General features: G+C 40.9%; 1 protein-coding gene across 4 annotated transcripts in view; it reads right to left on the bottom strand.

The window, feature by feature from the left end:
• cemip (cell migration inducing hyaluronidase 1) overlaps positions 1–19,503 on the bottom strand; it is a 145,220-nt gene that overhangs the window by 109,038 nt on the left and 16,679 nt on the right. For all 4 annotated transcript variants that reach the window (XM_028402658.1, XM_028402657.1, XM_028402659.1 and 1 more), the window contains one exon: positions 6,586–6,669. The gene's annotated coding sequence lies outside the window, so the exon portion shown is untranslated. The remainder of the gene's footprint in view (positions 1–6,585; positions 6,670–19,503) is intronic.

The following is a 19,503-nucleotide window of genomic DNA, read 5'->3' as shown; positions in this document are numbered from 1 at the left end:
GCAGACAGCCATCTCACCAGCAGATACAAAAGAGAGGTGTCATGTTCATCCAATCATAGCGTGTGTGTGTGTGCGTGCGTGTGTGTGTGTGTGTGTGTGTGTGTGTGTGTGTGTGTGTGGGTGTGTAATCTTTCCATGCTGCGGTCTCACTGACCCACATAAGATGCTGGAAGGGAAAAGCTGACTTCGACATGCTCCTTCATTAGGCAAAGGCTCAATACCTCCAGATGATTTATGTGCACTGTCTATGCCAGGGCACACACAAATACATGGACGCGAGCATGCGCGCTAACACATGCACCATGTCAGAGATGCCAGCCGCTGTCGCATAAAAACCCTCTTTGTCCACTGTTTACCTTGTTGCCATTTTCTAATTGGATGTCTGTGGTCTTAAGACCAAGTTTATACAAGTGCTCTGTACAGCTGCAATGAAACCACAGCACCTCAGCTCAGCAGCTAGGTCTGTTTTTCCTCTGTCCGTGAGAGTCGCACTACTTCTTTATTTAGACATGTTAAAGCCTCCTTCCTAAACACCTTTATTTCAGGTATAAGTAAGGATCATAGTATTTTACATTTTTAAAGACATTTTTAATACATTTACATACATTTTTAAGAGAGATGGTGTTTACACTCTACAGGGACTCTGGCAGACTTCATGGGTTTTAATGTGAGCGCTACCAATACCTGGGTGTTTTTGTGTTTGTTATCCAAATTAAGTATGTGTAGAGAAACATATGAGTGCCAGAATAAAGCATTTAAGTAAGTTCAACGGGATCAAAGCATGATTTTTTTATAAAAGGAAACTGTAAATACAGTCTAATAGTCCTTGATCACACTCCAGCAGAACATTCAACTCTAATCTTACCTTACAGATGTGATATGTTGCCTCAATCCATTTATTCTACATACCGAATTAAAATGTAACAAAAATAAGGGATGTGCATTGACAAGATTTTGTATAAAACAGAAAATTCTGCATTAGACTAGATGTGACAAATATGACAGAAATCCAGCAAGTTGTGAGGTGATGTGCAAAATGCTAATGGACAAGGTAGAAAACTGCTGTGTAGACAAAAATAATTCAATATACTTACATACATTATATAGCATGTTAGCTACCACATTTTTCCACCTATAGGTAACACCTATATATTGATTTTCGTAAAATAGTAATTTTCAGAAAGGTTCTTTCGTCTTTCATGTTGCACACGAGTTCTCTGCTTGTTGCCATGATTGTGCTGTTTCTATATTGCAGTGAACTACAGGCCCACGCTGTCTGGGACAGCAACTGCTTATTACTTGTTGCTTTGACTCAAATTAGTGCTGTCACACATTATATTTTATTAATCTCCATATTAAATAACTGAGAAATACATTTTTTTTCTTTTGTTTTTCTCTGTCTTACCTAAATTGTGGACACTAAAATACCACCGGCCTCAGCCACGATTACTATGGAGACAAAGCCAATCAGAGGTGTGAATCTCAGCAGCTTCAAAACACTCGGCTGTCACAGTCAGGCACAAAAGTTTAATCTAGCACAAAACACACACACAGAGTCCATTATTCTCTCGAGTATCACTATGTTCAAAGGACCTGAATGCTTTAGCTTCAGCTATTTACTGGAGTGTGGGTTATTCAACAGAATATTATGCAGCTGTAGAGAAAGGATGCGTCAAGGCAACTGTAATTGATACAATCCCTCAAAGTATGATCCAGAGTAAGCAAGGCTGAGCTCACATACAGTAACATGGGCATGGTCTCACACAGTATGCAGCTGATAATAGTCAGACTTTGCTATGACTGATAGTTTGATGCAGCAGGAATAGCATAGAGTGTAAGGGGCATGAGCAGTTACCATGGCAATGAGACCAAATGATATTTTCTTAAACCTAACCTCGATTTAATCAAATAACTAAACAGCCAATAGTGTGTGAAGCTGACCATACGTCTACCTGCTGATACACTGACATCAGTCCAACAGAAAGCCAGGCAGAGGGCATAGATAGTTGTACAGTGCAGCTCTGTAAACTCGTCCACCACACACACACCTGCTGCCTTCCATATGTAACCCAGCATCCAGATGTTCCTTAACAACCATTTCCCCTCCCGACCTGGTAATTACACCGGTGCAGCTTTTTTTTTTTTTGCTCTGGGCCTTGTAAAAACTCACCATCTCTCATACATTCAGCTTCTGAATACCTTCTACTGCATTGTTGTCATTTCACGTGTCTAATCCTCAATTCAGCGACCTGTCGAAACTCGTCCCGCTCTGCAGACACGCACCCACACACATCCATAACGCTCGCACGAGTTTCAACGTGAGCATGATAGCATTAATCAGAGCTTAATTTCAGCAAAACAAGCCGGGGAATGCTGAGAAATATATAGTTAAGAAAGAGTTCAACAGCACAGGCACTTGACAGCATAATACTATCTAATGGATCAGTGTGTTTCCAGGGGCTGTACCCATGCTAAATAATGGGACACCACTCACTTACAGACTATTTAAATATCAATGATATAATTGCAGCATCTTTTTTTATTTAATAAACATGTAGAAAACAGATCTGTTGTTGTACACAGGATTGATTCACAGCAAGTGTGTGTGTGAGCAGGAGGCACAGACACAGAGGCTGCTCGGTCCTCCCCTCCCACATTAGCACAATCTATCCCATCTTTCCCCCCAGCTCAGTCCTTCTCTGACAGCAGCTGCTAATATTGACTCATCGGAGCCCATCCACTCTTATTAGACTTTCATGAAGATCGATCAGTCCAATTTTTCAACGATTTCATTTTTTTTTATGGCCACCTTACATTTTTTTTTCCACACAATTTACTATTCAAATCTTTCACTCTTTTAATGCAGTGGATGATTCTGTTGACTTGCACAGACATTTGATATGCATGTCTTCCACCATGTTCATTTAGATCACAGCACAACTGTCCATGGACTGACATCAGTGCAGGAGGACTCACATTAAAACCTGCAATGGCCTCATGCTGCCTTGATGGAGTGCAATAAACACGTGAATTATTATTTTGCCTCTGCTGCTTTTGCTACATGCTAATGTCTGTGTTGTTTTAAATGGCAGCAGCTATATTTAAGCTAAACTGGACCCACTCCAGTCACAGAGTCATTCAGTCACAGACCCACCAGTACATCCCAACAGCTGTTTCTCTGTGTTCATATTAAAATATGCCCAGATTTATCATTTAACACATACACTGCTCTTGCCTCTATGTTTAACCGAGGCAACATACTGCAGTATTTATTACTACATGACAGTTGTGTTGTGTATCAATATGACTGAGGCACAGACACAGCAGGATGTTTGACTTTATGTTTGACACAAAAAACCTGTCACGGAAGCTCGTCTGATGTGCGTCAGCAGCTACTTACCCGGGGTAATAATGTGTGTATGCCGTTAGAACACACAAGTATATTAACGTGGCTTCAGAAGTCACAATAATGATGGATACACACACACACACACACACACACACCGCACAGACAGTGAGGAAAAAGACTCTTTTATCACAGAGCCACTGACATTTTGGAGATTCATGGTTTTAGTTGCCAGCAGCAACAAGCTGAGCGTCCCCTGAGACATATCCTGGAGTCCTGCCACTGTTCACAGAGCACACACTGTAAACAGCTAACAATAGGCAGTAGGGTGAATGTGTGACAGGTAATCCTCTATGTGATGCACAGCTCCTCAGACCCAGAAGTGCAGGTGCTGCTATCCAAGCTGAAGTCAGGCTAGCTGCCCATACGCTTTTCTTCAGCTTGACAATAATTCAATGCGTTGCAATACAAACCACACAATTACCAGCTTGTGTTTAAAGGTATGGCATGCTGAGTTACTGACTGTAGTCAGTGGCAAACGAGTTCAGTTCAACTGTATGGACCCCTGCAGTGTGAGGTTGCATCATAGTTTTAGTTCAAGGGAACAGGATGGAAGATAGATCCTCTTTGTGGCAGAGGCTGAGTATTCTTGGGAAAAGTTGCATCAAGTTTCAGAAATTGTGAAAGAGTGAATGGTGCACTCTAAAAAGACGCTGGGTTATTTTAAGTGATGGGTTCAGGCAGGTGGGTCATAGGTTGAAAGGGTGTGACCTATGATTGAGTTAAAAATAATGCAAAGGGCCGGTCATATCAAGGCTCACCAGCTTTTGCAATCTGCCTTTTTATTAAGATGGCTACCAAAACTTTAGCCCTCTTCAAACTCGTGAATCTCTAACATGTTAAAGGTCTATGAAAACTGTGATTGTTAAGACAGTTTTAATTATCTCTCGCTCCTCTCTCAGGGTCAGGTCATAGGGGCAGCAGCCTAATCAGGGAAACCCCTACCTCCCTCTACCCAGCCTCCACCTCCAGCTCATCAAGGGGGATACCGAGGCATTCCCAGGCCAGCTGAGAAATATAATCCCACCCACTAAGACGTGGGTCTGCCCTGGGCCCTCCTCCTGCTTCTACATACTCAGAGCACCACACCAGGGAGAGGTGTATGTAATATTTAATAGCCTGACCCAAAAATATGATGATGTATTTTAGGAAGCTAAATTTCATAAGCATCAGCTAGCTTTCACAGGCTTTTATAAGACAACTGTCTGCTTTGGTCATTGTTACTACATTAGCTTGCTAGTGGTGCTGCTAACATTATTAAGTGGTCACCTACTTTCCTGAGCTTTTAAGGCTAGACACCTTGCTCACAAACAATATTCCAGTACTGCTTTTTTTACTCTTGTATTAATTATGTATAACTATGTAGTTTTCTAAGCTGTCTTAACTAAGACAGCCAAGTTTAAATAGCTTTGCTATATTCATAATTTTGGTGTAAAACATAATGCATCATGTTAGACTCAACCATCTATGTTTATTATTTATTCAACCGTTTTCAGAGAGGGTCTCAGTGTTAGGAGTGTTAGCACTCAGATGCCTATCTTGTGCACCTCTCCACATATGGTAATGTGCTTGGTTGGTACAATTGTGCCATACAAATTGCTACCACTAGTACTCTAAAGACTTAGAGCCCATTCCAAGGATGCCGGGCCCGGAGCTGTCTGCTGGCCAGGCTGCGAGGAGAAAACAACCTTGGTGGGGTTTGTAGGTTGCAGTTGTGTTTTTTTTTTTTTTTTTAGCTCAGTGCCAGATTCATTAGCCTGACACTGACTGGTGGCATAGGGCCATTCCCACACACACACACATACACACAAACAGTGTCTCAACCCTGCACGCCCACAAATATCGACTGTCTGGCCTGGTAATCCCCTGCACTTTCAGGTGACAGCAGAGAAAGAGATTATCTGAGTGAGACAGAAATACAAGAGTGTACTGCATTACATACAACTAATTTATGTATAAATTACAGCATCTGGCTGCATTCACCTTGCATACTCAGATCTGCCATCTGTCCCTCATGTACAAAAAGTCCCCACTCAGAAATGCATTTCAATTGCTGCATCTGTTTGCAAATCCCTTAATTACATGTCTGTATTCATAATGTATGCACTATAAGCCTTATTTTCTGTAACTTCAAAATGCCAGCTGAGCCAGGATTTGTTTGTTAAGGAGGCTTCCAACCTCAAATAGAGCTTCGATTTCAAATAGAAATACTATTGTTGTACAGTAAGTCAGACTATAAAAGCCCTGGATGTTACTGTGTGTGGTCAGCTGCTAAATGGCGCTATCTGGGTGCCATGCACCTGCTGTGTCTATAAATGCACCGCTGCTGGTTCCTGATGTGCCCCACAGTGGATCTCTGTGTGTCGTGTTCTTCTGAAGCAGCCTGGAGCAGCATTGCTGTCAGCTGGACTGTCTGAGTGGACACCTGTCACTGCCACCTCTCCAATTATTTTCTGAGGTCTACCTGCGTGACCATCGTCTCCTCCTGTTGTCATCCTGATGTGCTTAGCGTGAACAATGCTCCTTCCACTGTTATATCAGAGCATTTTTATTGTTTTTTCCTGCAGACATAATACAGTATCACAAATGTTTGTCCATTGGGTTTTTCATTTTCCCTTTACTCTTTTCATATGGATCACGTGTCAGATTAGGACCTCATACATTGTGTTCTGCTATGACACTGAGCAGGATGGTGTTATTTTGGTTCCCAAGGCTCTATGCTGTGTTTTGCAGAGTATATTCACGCATAAGCGTCCATTCATCCAGCCACCCATCCATTTCTTAACCACACTTTGTCCTACAGGATCACAGAGGGGCTGCAGCCTACCTGTTAATGGCAGGAGGGAGGGTACACCTTGGACAGATCAACAGTCTATTAGGCTTGATGGCAACATACCAGAAAACATCACTTGAACATCCTCTCTGCTTATTGGTCATTGGTGTGGGAATAAACAAAGTATAGAAAGAGAATTCTGTATTGTGGGCTGTTGCATGTCATTATTGCAATTTCATGATGGAGGTTAACCTACACAGGATGGTCATTGCCCTGCTGGGCGTTCTTTCTGGCTGGAACACAACATGCTGATGCAAACACATCAGGACAATACAGAATGTGGCTGCAACAACCTTTTTGAATTAACCAATTTACAACTTTTTTTGTTTAGTAAGTTCTCACTCACCAGGGATGACTGCACCAGAGTTCACCCGATGATCCAGATCGAGGATTTGGTCAGCACCACAATATGATTACTGGAAAAGATGACCTGCAACAGAGGGACAAGTAAATTTAACTAACAAAAACATGTATGTGTAAAAGCACCCTAGGATACCCTACAGTCTCCAAAGTCGATGGGCCATGTCTAAAATCACCAATCCCTCCATCCATCCACCTATCCATCAATCCATCCATCCACCCATCCATCCATCCATCCACTCATCCACCCATCCACCCATCCCTCCATCCATCCACCCATCCATCCATCCACTCATCCACCCATCCACCCATCCCTCCATCCATCCATCTTCTGAAACTGCTTTGTCATATAGTGCAGGGTCATAGGGGGCTGGAGCCTATCCCACCTATCTACAGGCGAGAGGTTGGGTACACCCTAGACTATATAGTGCATTCAGCATGTTGTACTGCTGTCTGAATGTGTAATGAGAACTATTGAACCCTATAGTGGACTCAGTGTATCCCACAGTGCACCATGAAAAGTAGTTTACAACTGACAAGCTCAGCATTTATACAGCAAGGCACATAATTGTTAGTCAGCAAAGACACAATTAACATTGCCTTTTTATTGTGCCATTGAGTCCTCTACAATGAACTCCCCACACTATAGCGAGTGGCCAACAGTGAGTGAAAGAGTTCGGACACAGCCCATCAGTCTGAAAACCAGCAGGTGGCTAACCTTTCCATCAGCCAACTCACATTACCTGCAGCTTAGCACCATTTATAGCACATCATCAACCCACTAAGTTGAAAAAATGCAGCAATGCAACATTTTGCAGCACTGATATCTATAATTTGTTTATAAAGCAAAGGGGAGCTGTGGTGCAGAGTAATACTGCAGAGGAAGAAACACCATGTGGGATTAAAATCTGTGAGAGCAGCAAGTACTCAAATTACCCATCCTCCCCTAAAGAAGTAAATCCCATCTGAATGAGGCTTTAGGCGTATGAGTGTATAGTTATACTGATAGAATACAAATCTTGCTCATACAGCTGTAAGGGTAGCCAAAGCCCAGATTAGCACATGGGTAATCTGGTTTTATTTAATTGATATTGGTGGATGTGATTCAGCTGCCAATTTGTAGAACCACATGTCAGGTTAATAAAAGGAGCCATTACAGTCAAATGAATGGAAATAAAAGGAGGCGAGTTGAGAGGCAAATGATGGATATAGAAGGGGGAGGGGGGCAATGACAGACAAAGACATGGTGGGGCAGCTCAGACAGTCATCTTATCCCAGGCTGACATGAAACGCCACAATTTATGAAGGCTGCAAGCCAGCAACCTACTGAAGCAAGCTCTGGCATCCCATGCCAAATCCATCAGGTCCGACTGAGACACAGAGATGGATTCTCTGTTATAAAACAATCTCACACTTGGCGTGTAAAAGGAATCTATCATTTGGAATAAAGATCAGAACTGGGCCTGTTTTTTTTTTTGTTTTTGTAACATGTGATAACTATCAGGAGGGGAAATGGAGACAACAGAGGAGGAGATGAATAAAATAAAACAAATTCTTGCGTGTAAGTGACACCTCAGTGTTGGCTGAGTGTGCTGTTTCAATTTCCACACGGATACAAAAAGAAAAAAAGCTGAACATTATCAGGAGGATTAAAAACACTCCCAACAACAACAGATTCCTTCATCTGTTTCCCAGCAAGTACACAAAAACAGTGAGTCTCAGAACAAATGCTTGCTTGTTGGTTTTTTGTGAGGATTTATTTGTGGCACATGGGTGCTTCTGGTGCATAAATATTCACACTAAAAAGAGATCATTGTCATTAAATGTCAAAAGTTACTGAAATCGATGAGATGAGATAATGTGAGGTGAAGTGAGATGTGTTTAGGTGAGGTGACTTAAAAACTCCCTGAAGGTAAATTGATTGAAAAACAAAGTGATGAAATATATAAAGAAAACATTAAATACAAAAATAATAACACAGAGTGAGTCACAAACACTGTGCCCTCCTGCTGCTGCGATAGTGTGTCAGTACAAATCCACAGACACTATAAGCGGCTTGAAATGGCACACAGATTGCTAAAAATGCTTAGTAATAACATGCAAGAATGATAAAATGAAATGAAGAAATGAGTGTTCACAAACAACTTATGATACAAGGCTGCGGAGTGACAACGAGAGTTGTGCAAACGCAATGGACCAAATCATGTGAAGGACAAACGTCAGCAGGCTAAAGTCGCCTCTTTAAAGATGACTCTGGTTGTAGTTTGTTATATAACACAAAACCAAACACTACCATAAGTGGCCTTTGTGAGGAACAAAGTTATCCGTGCTGGACTGACTAGCTAGTTATGAATCATTGTGAATTTTGCACGTTTGTCGTCCACCAAACTGCATAGACACTCTGATCCATGTGGAGGAAATATCATTTTAAGTAATGGTTGAGCCTATAGTGTTGTTAGCCACATTTTTAAATTGCATAGAGACCGACCAGCTGTTTCCCTCATTTTCCACCATCTCTGAACGGATGCTGGACAGTTTCAAAAATGTAAAACTGCTCCTTTAAGAATTAACTGCAATGCAATGCATTTACTCAACTAGCATCCAAATACTTCTCTTTGTCATAGTAGTACTGGCTGATAAAGAAACCAAAGACGTTTGGAGCGCTGACCTCTGACCCTAACTCTAATCACCCAGGCCTTTTCCAGTGGAATCACACAGCCTGCAGCCAGTTCTTTTTAATTTGGCAACAACAGACTGTAACCAAGCTGAACCCGGACATATTCTGGGGGGAGATCCTCGCTCCAACATTCCTCAGTAAAATGTCTCAAATATTTCCTTGGCTGAGAGAGAACAGTTAGAGTGGGGTCACCTAGCACGTATCAAATATTCAAACAGACACATCACAGGCAGGGAAATAGATGAATAGATAATAAGAACAGAAGGAGACATGAACTGCCTCTTTAGGCCTATTGCTTTCATTCAGCATTCACATTGTATATTCATAGTGAGGCTTGCAGGCTTTGAAAGTGTAAAACATATTTTTTGTCAAGGAATCCCCCCAGGTAAACATTCTTTCTTTCCTTCCATATTATGAATGTGCTTATTATACTGAAGCACGGCACAGCCCTGACAGCTGCAGTCACCCCACTGACACGGATGCTGTGATCGACTGAATCATTTGATTATGTGTAAAAATGTCTCATCAAACATGTTTGTGTTTATGTTGGGGGGGGGGGGGGTAGTGAAGCTTATGCATTACGCTAATAGCTACAAAAAACCACGGCTTTGTGCCACCCTGCAGGCACAAATAGAGCTAATCTAAACTGCATTTTCTAGATAAGAAATAAAGTTGTGTCCCATGAGTTCATGTCTCACATCGTGCATGTAAAAACCACCCGAGTTCCACACCACTGCCAGTCAATACTTTCATCCCCTTTCAGAAGTGCTGGGATATCGAGGGGCGGTGCACTGACCCGTGCTCCACTATAGGAAGCTTAGCAAAAAAATCAGTAAAGGCCACACTCAACAGCAGCCTGGTAATAAAGCCCTTTCACTCCTGCTCCTCACCCCTCTGTAGACTCCAGTCACTGTTTCCAAGCATTTCCTCTGACTGAACCCCATCCAGTCTGCCAGCTCTCTCTAACAGGAAAATGCTTTCAGACAGAAAATTGGAAAAGTGAATCTAATTTATCATCTAACAGTTGATCCAAAATGCACTCATGCTTAGTTTTTGGTAATGAAATTACAAGTAATGGCATTAGCGTTATGATAAAGAGAGGTTATGTAAAGCAGAATTAGACAGTAACGCTCATACAGTTAAGAAAGCTTGTATGGCTGCACGCTGTATTTTGCACTTTTTTTTATTATAATCATCTACATGCTACCGCTGAGGAACCTCTCTTTGTGGTGTGGATGTGTGTGTTACACTTTCACTGCAGGGAGGTCACAGTTAGATTGCACACGTACTAACCTTTGTTAGGTTGTTATGTTTATAATTATTAGTTATGTGTGTATACATAAACTCTATTTTATTCTACCTTATTTCATGTACCAGTTAGCCTGTTCTGGTACTATATAATGCATGGCTCTGCTAAAACAAACATAAAGACAGACAGTTGGAAAACCAGCTGTAATAAAACATATTAGTCACATATTGTTAAAACTTAAAAACTGCTGAACTGCTGCTCTGCAGTTTCTTCTCAATACAAACTAACAAGAACATATGCCAAAGAAATAAGGTGGCAGCGGGGGAACACACATTTCTTTCAACATGCAGTGCAGCGCAGCTTTTTCTCACATGTAAAAAAAAAAGATGAGAACACAACAGCGCTGCCACACTGAGAACAGTTGATATGTGAAACTACACGCAGCCATCATATGCGCTTACTAGGTTCCATGTTTCCTATTAAGTCTGATGAAAGATGATGAGGTAAGATATATATTGCGATCAGTCAATCAATAATCCAACAAGAATCAGCAGCAGATCTAGTCTAGATCCAGAATGCAGCATTGAGAGGTCCACCTTTACAACTAAAACACAACTAAAGTTGCACACGGTGTCCATTTACCTTTGGTTACATGGTGTATGTGCTCTAGCTGCCGTCAAAGAAGGAGGCCTTAAACTGACCAATCAGCATCCGTTAGCAGAATGCTAGCATTATTTTTATCACATCTTCAGAACTAACAATAGACCAGCTGAAGCTGCACATGGTGCATTGGTAGCATGTGGTAGCTTAGCTCTGGTAGAAGGCTTCAGTGTGTGGAGTAACTCCTTTTGCCCATCAGTCCAGAAGCTGCACCTTCATTAGTCTTCTGGTTCAGTGTAATCAGATCACCATGACACATTTTCTTCACAACAAGAAGACAAAATGATTTTTTTATTGAAATCTGAGCAAAAAATAGAGCAAAACAATGCTACCCTGCTATCTTCAACTTCCTGCCAGCACTGTTCATGCTCTGGTCACCAGCACTACTAAATGCACACTTGTTTTGAAGCCTGTCTCTGCTGAGAAGCTCTGATATGTTTGTCAGGTTTCAGTATTCTGTAGCTACCCCAATCTGTCTGTGCCTGAAGTAGGCACAAGGAACACATATATTTTCTACAACCTGAACATATTCAAAGGTTCTCATCAGATTAAAAACTTTTCTCAGACTTCAATCACACTTGTGTCACCTCCAGCAAGGGTTCAAAGAGCCTGACGCCCCCTCTTGATGCCGTGCCGACACATAGTTTGTGAGCGTTCTAATTGGTACTAGCAGTGTAACTTGAGGTAACGCACAACAGCAAAGAGAAGGATGCTTTCAGGTCGCTCACCATGAACCCGTAAGAGACTAATCACTTCCCTCCAAGTGTTCTGATCTGTCTCACATCGACCTAAAGAGTGGCATGGCTAAAGCAAATGAATCAACATGGACAGCCCTGAACTAAGACTAAGACCAGAGGAGCTGCATGTGTCTTTTGGCAAGGCAGAGAACATCATGGGATGCACAAAGATGTCACAGTAAACTCTTGGAAATGACATAAAAGGAAACTTTTATTGACACAGCTTTTATTGAATGATGCAGCCTGATCCCAGAGGTCCCCATTTCACAGCAAATGTCCACCAAGGGACACTCATGGGATGGACTCAAACTACACTCTGCACTTCTGTATGTTTGTGTGCTTTTTGTATGCTTCATGGTGTAATTCTGAACATTCCAGACGACATACGTGATCAAAGCAGAGGATACCACACTGTTCTTTTGGATGACAAACCTTTTAAAGGATGGTTTTGGTTCAGAGATAGATAGATGAACTTTATGACCCCAAAATGACCTAAAAAGACAACAACACAGTGCATTCTGGGTGTTGAAGTTTTACTTTCTCACTCGTAGGCACTCGAGATGTATGATTTATAAGTCTTTTTTAAAATATCACTTTAAGTCTGGATTTCTGTTTAAACCTGACAAATGGAAAGAACATACGTGTATTTTTCTTTGATCATCTGTCCATTTATCTTTGCCTAAATGTGATTTATAATTTAGCTGAAATGTTGCTTTTGGGCAGAAAAGATTTTTCCTCCAAACGCAGGTCAAAGTTGTGCACTTTCTGATCGCTTTGCGTTACCTGCAGATCCTGTGATAGAACTTGAGGTTTTCTTGGAGCCTTCTGGCGTCAGCTCTTAGGGCTGAATCTGCTTAGACTGCCAGGTTGAAATTTGTCTAGCAGTGTTTCTTTAAGTCGCTTTCCAGACTCTTTTCTTTCTGAAGAAAGAGCTCTGTAGGTCTTGGCATGATAACACAATAACAAAGAGAAGAACAGAGCCTAGATGTCACAAGTTTAATAAGACAGGTTCCTCTTGAAGCTTCCAATTAGTGACACCTGATCTTCAGCTGTAGCCCCAACCTGATGTATCTTTGTATATTTAAAGAATGGTTAAACCCAGCCTCTAAGTGCATACAATGCAACAGTCTCTGCATTAGACAGACAGGCAGGTCTATCTTATGTCTGCATGCCATCAGATATGAACCACAGTCTAGTTCCAAGAGCATGTAATCACCACATTTGGTGGATAACACATCCCACACATGTGCCAGATGGGTTAATGGTCTGGATGGTTGTGATATAGGCAGCGTGACAGACCTTTATTCAGGAGCTCAGTATTCAAGCCCCCTTTTTACACCTTGTAAAGTTTTATGTCCATTTGCATTTGGATTCAGGTTAATCCATGTGTGAGATACTTCATTCAGATTACAGACACCATGCCTGACCTTAGCTTAGTGCTAGCTCCACTGTGTGTTGCTTTTGTATGATTCCCAGTGGGGTCAGATCTGTGGGCTGAATATGAAGATAGTTTGACACAGCATATTAATACTGTACACCCAGTTATGCACATAATACTGTGAGGTGTGTGAGCTGCTTCAGGTAGTATTTTCCTTTAATGATACTTTTGGCTTGCTGTCCATTTGATCATGAACTTTTACAAATGTGATATACTTGGTTTATACTCGCCTCAATACAACAGAGAGCTCCAAATGTTATGATGTGCTGCACCACAGAGTTGGGAGCTACAGAAAGCTGCTGGATTAATAAGATCAAAAGTTTTTTTAAACTCCTGCCCTGAAAGAGCTTTGGTACATAAACCTCTCCTTGGGCTGCTTCCTTCTGATTTTCATACCAAAATCAATATGGCCTGAGCTCACAACAGTTTGTCCCTAAAGCCTCCCCGTCTCTGTTTCCTGAAGAATGTCTACAATGAATGAAACCGTTACGTAAAGTCTAAACTACATGCAGCTAGCCAGGTCTCCACAGGTGCACCTGAACCACCTCAGTGTGCAAGAGCAGTGGATTTGGATTTCCAGACTTCTCATCCTATCTCTGAGGGAAAGGCTGACATCGCCACCCTACCCAGCAGTGGGGCAATCTGTGACAAAGTCCAATGACACCATGGAGTGATTCTAACCAATGTGAATCACTTTGCTTTGTTTTTTTTTTCTACAGAAGATAACAGGGGCAAACAATTTGGAGGAATCATACCAAGTGAACAGGAAACAGGAAACCAGACAAGATACTACAAAATACACACAAGCCCCAGAGTTCACCAGATGCAGGTCTCGATGCAGTTGAAATAAAGAAGACGAACAAACCAAACAAAGGAAAATGAAGGAATGAACGGAGCCTGACTTGAGCTGGCTTAACCTCAAAATAAGAAGATGCATAGTCAAATGGAAGATGTGTTGCACACTGTTTGAGGGTGTGACGAATGTGGTAGGACCTTATGGACCTTAGCTCAAGATATGTCATGTGATGATTTGACATGCCAAAATACACCTCTAACAAGAATGTAAAGTTACCCATAATTCTCTCTGTCTTCGCTTTGTTAGTCATTTCTGTTGAAATTAAAAGAAGAAGGCACTTAAACAATTCGGATCCATTCACAGTTCTTTTCCTATGAGATGTTCCACACTCGTTTTTTTAATTAAACCTGGCTTCCTGCCCCACTCATCTTCTTTTCTGTCATTGTGTGAAAGACAGACAGGTTAATATGAAGCAGAAGAGACAATTAACAAGCCTTCATTTTCTTTAGTTTCTCACAATGACAAGCATTGAATTGCTCTAATTGTTTGGCTGTAGGTGAGTGCTGAAGAGGCTGAGGACCTATGGTCAACACTCAACCAAAGCTGCTTTCCTTCACTAAAAGGACCCTGTAGGGCGGAAGCTTGCTTTAATTGAGTGGATTTTGGGTTTTTTTCCCTCCCTCCAGGTTTTGAAAATGATTGTCCATTAGCAGACCTGTAAACTCTGCTCAGCTACTGAGGGAGCTGAGCCAGCAGACACAGGGGACCCAGGCTTTCAGTGCTAAAGTGATCTCTGCCCTGTGGTGACGCCTCTGGGAACATTTAGGAATGTGTGGCCAACACTAGTCAAGGCTCATTGGTGTTTAACGGACTTAACCTAAAGCTTGCCATAACTGCTGTGTATGTGGAAGGAGACAGTACTCAAACAGCAGCATCGATGTCTGAATGGGTTGCCACAGTGGGGGAATAGTGATTGACTCACATTTGGAGCCGGCCCCTAGAGGCTGTGGAGTGAACTGCAAATTTTAACACTTTCACGACTGAACCCCAGAGGCTGAGTTTAGTGTAGATTCAGTAAACTTTCATCTTTGCTTAATCTTACTATTTGCTTTGATACTAAATCCTCTGCCGTCATTTAACTACCTGATATCTGGCTCCTGCTGCTCGGCACTCCGTGCCGACAGCTGCCATGTCTCTTTTAATTAATGAATAACTAATTAATAAATATTTGTTCATTGTTAATAATAGTCTCTCTCTTTGAACTAGTGAATCCAGAGAGAGAGAGAGATATGTTTATGCATGTACTGCATGAACAACATTGTTAATGACTTGTAATAATTAGAAATGATGCCTAACATGGAGCAGTCAGGATCAAAGGACAACTCTTCACCTCAAACAGGCGGACATATTCACTGTTGTCAAATCATACACAGCAGTCCTACAAGCTATTCACTACTATTTCCTAGTGGTTTAGTAGTAGTTTACTAGTTAGTAAACATCTATTCTCTGTGAATGGCAGGGCAAATGAAAAACATACAATATTAATGCATAACCCAGAACACAAATGCAAAAGCCGACAACAGAAGTGAAGCACAGCAGACCTTAGCCCCACAACAACAGATGTGGATGAAACCGGTGGACCCATGATCTCATGCCTAGATAGTGAATGTTGTTTACTAGCTTATTGCTGTCACTACATTTTCAAATGAACAATGTTGACAATTGCATTCACATTTTTATATTTATTATTATATACTCTAATGGCATCTAATGTTAGGTTATTTTGAAGCTAACTTGAAGTTAACTTTGTATTTGAGTTGTGGCTTTTGTACCTCTATGGCCCCCTAGACACACCTCCTTGCCATAAAGTTCATTTTTCTCACTGTCTAATTGTGATGTTTGTAGTGTGGTCAATTATTAATAACACACTGAATATAAGCAGAATGAACCAGATTACATTATTGTTTTACATATTGTATTTTCATGCTGTTATGTGATCAGTGTACACTCCAGTAACACCCACTACTGGGGTTGACTGGAAATAAAAAACAGTGTTGTTGTCAGTGTTCTGTCCAAAATTCACTTGTTCAATATGTGATGGCAAAATAAGAGCAAAAAGCTGTGTCTAATGCAGACATTATGCCTGAGTCGATGCGCCAGCCACTGAGGCCAACAACAACACATTGATTCCACTCACAGAGCATTACATTTGATACATATTTTAAATACAAAAAAATCATTACGACTTGCCTGCTCCAGCGCTCTGGCAGACTGTGTCTTTGTATAAAAGCAGCCTCTGAAAGCTGCCTGCACTCCCAGACCTACATCTGTAATTACAGGGTCAGAGGTTTTTAAGTAGGGACTTCAGACAACTTGGATCTTAAGTTATTTGTAGGTGTGTCAACTGCACAAAATTAGACATCATGTCTAAAAATACCTTGCGTAAATGCATCATAATGATATCATTCGTGTGACCAAATTACACTTCAGAGGAGAAGAGGCAGACCTCCATCAGAGTTTAGCCACGGCGGTGCCAGCCCTCAGCTGCAGTGCTCTTTTTCTCTGTTTGCTGCATATTATGCAGAGATTGGGGACACATCTGATTGCACTCAAGTTGTTAAATTCTGTTCACTTCAAAATAAAAACTGGGTCTTCTGGGAAAACATAGCAACAAGGATGTTTTACTGGGAAATGTTTTAGAAAGAGTGATCAAAGAAAAGTCAGAAAATATCTCCAAGCTATTATTGCATGTTTTGTTTCTTTTGCTAGTGTGGGGGAGTCACCAAGGCTGGACTACAGTGTCGCAGGAATGAGTACTAAAACACAGAATTATGTTAGCATCTTAGCTCTCCTGGCACCGTCATCTTGACGTCAATGGCTTGAGGAATAGATAGTTAGATAGTTATTTATTGATCCCCATAGGATCAATTAAGTTTTTGTATGCATACAAAAATGTATGTGTATCAAGTGGCTGTATTTGCAAGCATAACTCGGCAACCGCATTTGGGCTTCAAGAAATTCAAAAATTGTGTAGATTAAGGAGGTCAGTATCATTTACTGTAACAGATTATATTCTGTGCAATAATCCAAAAGACAATGGGAACATCCCATTGACATTGTGTGCAGGGAACCTGTGCAATGCTAACCTACAAAAATACATCACATGCAGCCCTCCTCTGTGGACATTAGGAGCTGACATTATGATGTCAAAATGATTTTTATTTAGTTAAATTTAATTTATGGTGACTGGAGTTTATGAGCTGCAGATTTTTTGTGCATTAGTTTACACTAATGTCATTGTGTTATAGATTTGGTACACCTCTAACCAACAGTTCAGTGTAGGGCACCAGTGAACTCATTGTGAAAGCATTTTTGGACATTTCGGACTCTACCTCCCTTATTTTCTGTCGCCGTTAATTATCATTGCTGTCGCAAATTAAACGAGCCGATCTCTGCCGGCTAAACAAACTACGTTGTTAGCAGTTAATTTGTGCCTTTATAGCCCAAAAAAACGTTTTATGGCAAAACATTAATAAATCAAACACAACCGGTCATGCTACATTCTTTAAATGATCATTATATTTATAAGACAGCTAACGTAACTTCCGTTCACGTTCTTTTAGCCGGTCTGCGCAATGCATGACGGTACATCGCTAAAACTCGTGACCATCGGATGGACACTACATTTCAAGATGTATTGTGGGATACATTGAGGGCCCTATATGGGGTCTATAGTTTCTCACCAAGAATTCAGACAGCACTACAAAATGGTGGAGGCTCTATATAGGGCCATATATAGTGATTAGGGAGTGATTTCAGACACAGCCTAAGTCTCTGAGCAGGCCTTAAGACTATAGACTATATTTAATCCACAAGTCAGAATAAATATGTTTTCCTCTTTGTACAGCCTCAGTGAGAGCACCACTATGTTATTTATATATATTTTTTATATATATATAGACTAAACAATATATCAGTCAGGATAGTATCTCAATTCAGTTCATTTTATGAGGCATATAAGCCCTAAATTTATTCAATCTCTGTTCTTTGAACAGATGTCTACACGTATTATACCAATCTACTGTAAAAGCAGCATTTTTTTAACCACCCACGCTTCAAAACACGGTGGCACTTAGTTCACTCTCGCAAAGTGTGTATAATTTCCCTTAAATTGTGACAGCAGAATAGTTAACACAGGAGATTCGGCTAATAAATGCCTTCCCTCCCACTAGTAGCTCAGATCAGAGAATCAGAACAGCAGGGCTTTGGCTTTCAATAGCAGAGTGAAAAAAAACAGGCAAATAACAAATTATTTCCATTAGAGAGAGATTTTGGGCTCTCATGGCCCTTTGAGCTTTCATGCATAATTGATCTGGAGTGATGGTGGTTGGATGTGAGGGTACATATTAAGATGCTTTCAAACACAAGCAGAGAGGTTCACGGAGGGGCTTCACAAATGTGACTGATCACAGACAAACTGAATGCTTAACTAAACTCTAGGTTACAAATGTAACATATAATTTGCTTTCCAGATGGACAATAGAACAAATTGCAAAATAGAGTTTAAGAAACAATGCCTCTTACCAAGAAACACAATTAAGTTGACTCAAAAATGGACAAAAGGTTGATGCTGCAGTAACAGCTCAGATTAATCTAATTTTCAGGGTAATGGAAAAATGCTGAAAGAAAATAATTTCTTCTCTAGAGAAAAAAAGCCAAGTGATAATATTCATTTTGGAAGTGTGGTTAGCCAGACACAGCCATCAGCTATATAACTAAGTCAATTTATTATCATTTAGTATCATCTTGGCCCTCAGATTTTACTGTTGGCAGACTAACCATTAGAGTTACTGTTTGGAATTCTGTTTAGTGTTGTGTAACGATCACTTTCCTCCAGCTAAGGACAGATGTGTTTTTATATTGAGATCAGAATTTAACATTTAGCACCTGGCTTCAAAAGTGTGTCAACCCCCCACAGACCTTCATGTTAAATGCTCAGCTTTAAACCAGTAATACGTTTAGATAAATTTAACAGTCATTTTATTTCCTGCTCCTGTGGCTATTCAAATGTGGGAAATGACCAAAGGAATAATATTGTGAATGTAAGTAAGATTGTGTGACATGTTTGGACATCTGAGGAGGAACTTTAGGCACTTGATGAGGATGGTGGCACCAAAGCCACACCAGAGGGACTATGGTTACATTCACACTGAGACGTTCGGTAAATGTGTGTGTCCATGCACACAAAACTTGTGCGATGTAAAGAGAATAACATGGATCTTAGGGATGTCCCGATTACATGATTTCAGACTCGATTGGTTATATATTTATTAGGGCTCTCAAAGTT

The sequence above is a fragment of the Parambassis ranga genome, chromosome 3, assembly GCF_900634625.1.
Source record: "Parambassis ranga chromosome 3, fParRan2.1, whole genome shotgun sequence".
NCBI lineage: Eukaryota > Metazoa > Chordata > Actinopteri > Ambassidae > Parambassis > Parambassis ranga.
Note: the sequence above shows the minus strand (reverse complement) of the source record. Positions and strands in the feature narration are given on the sequence as shown.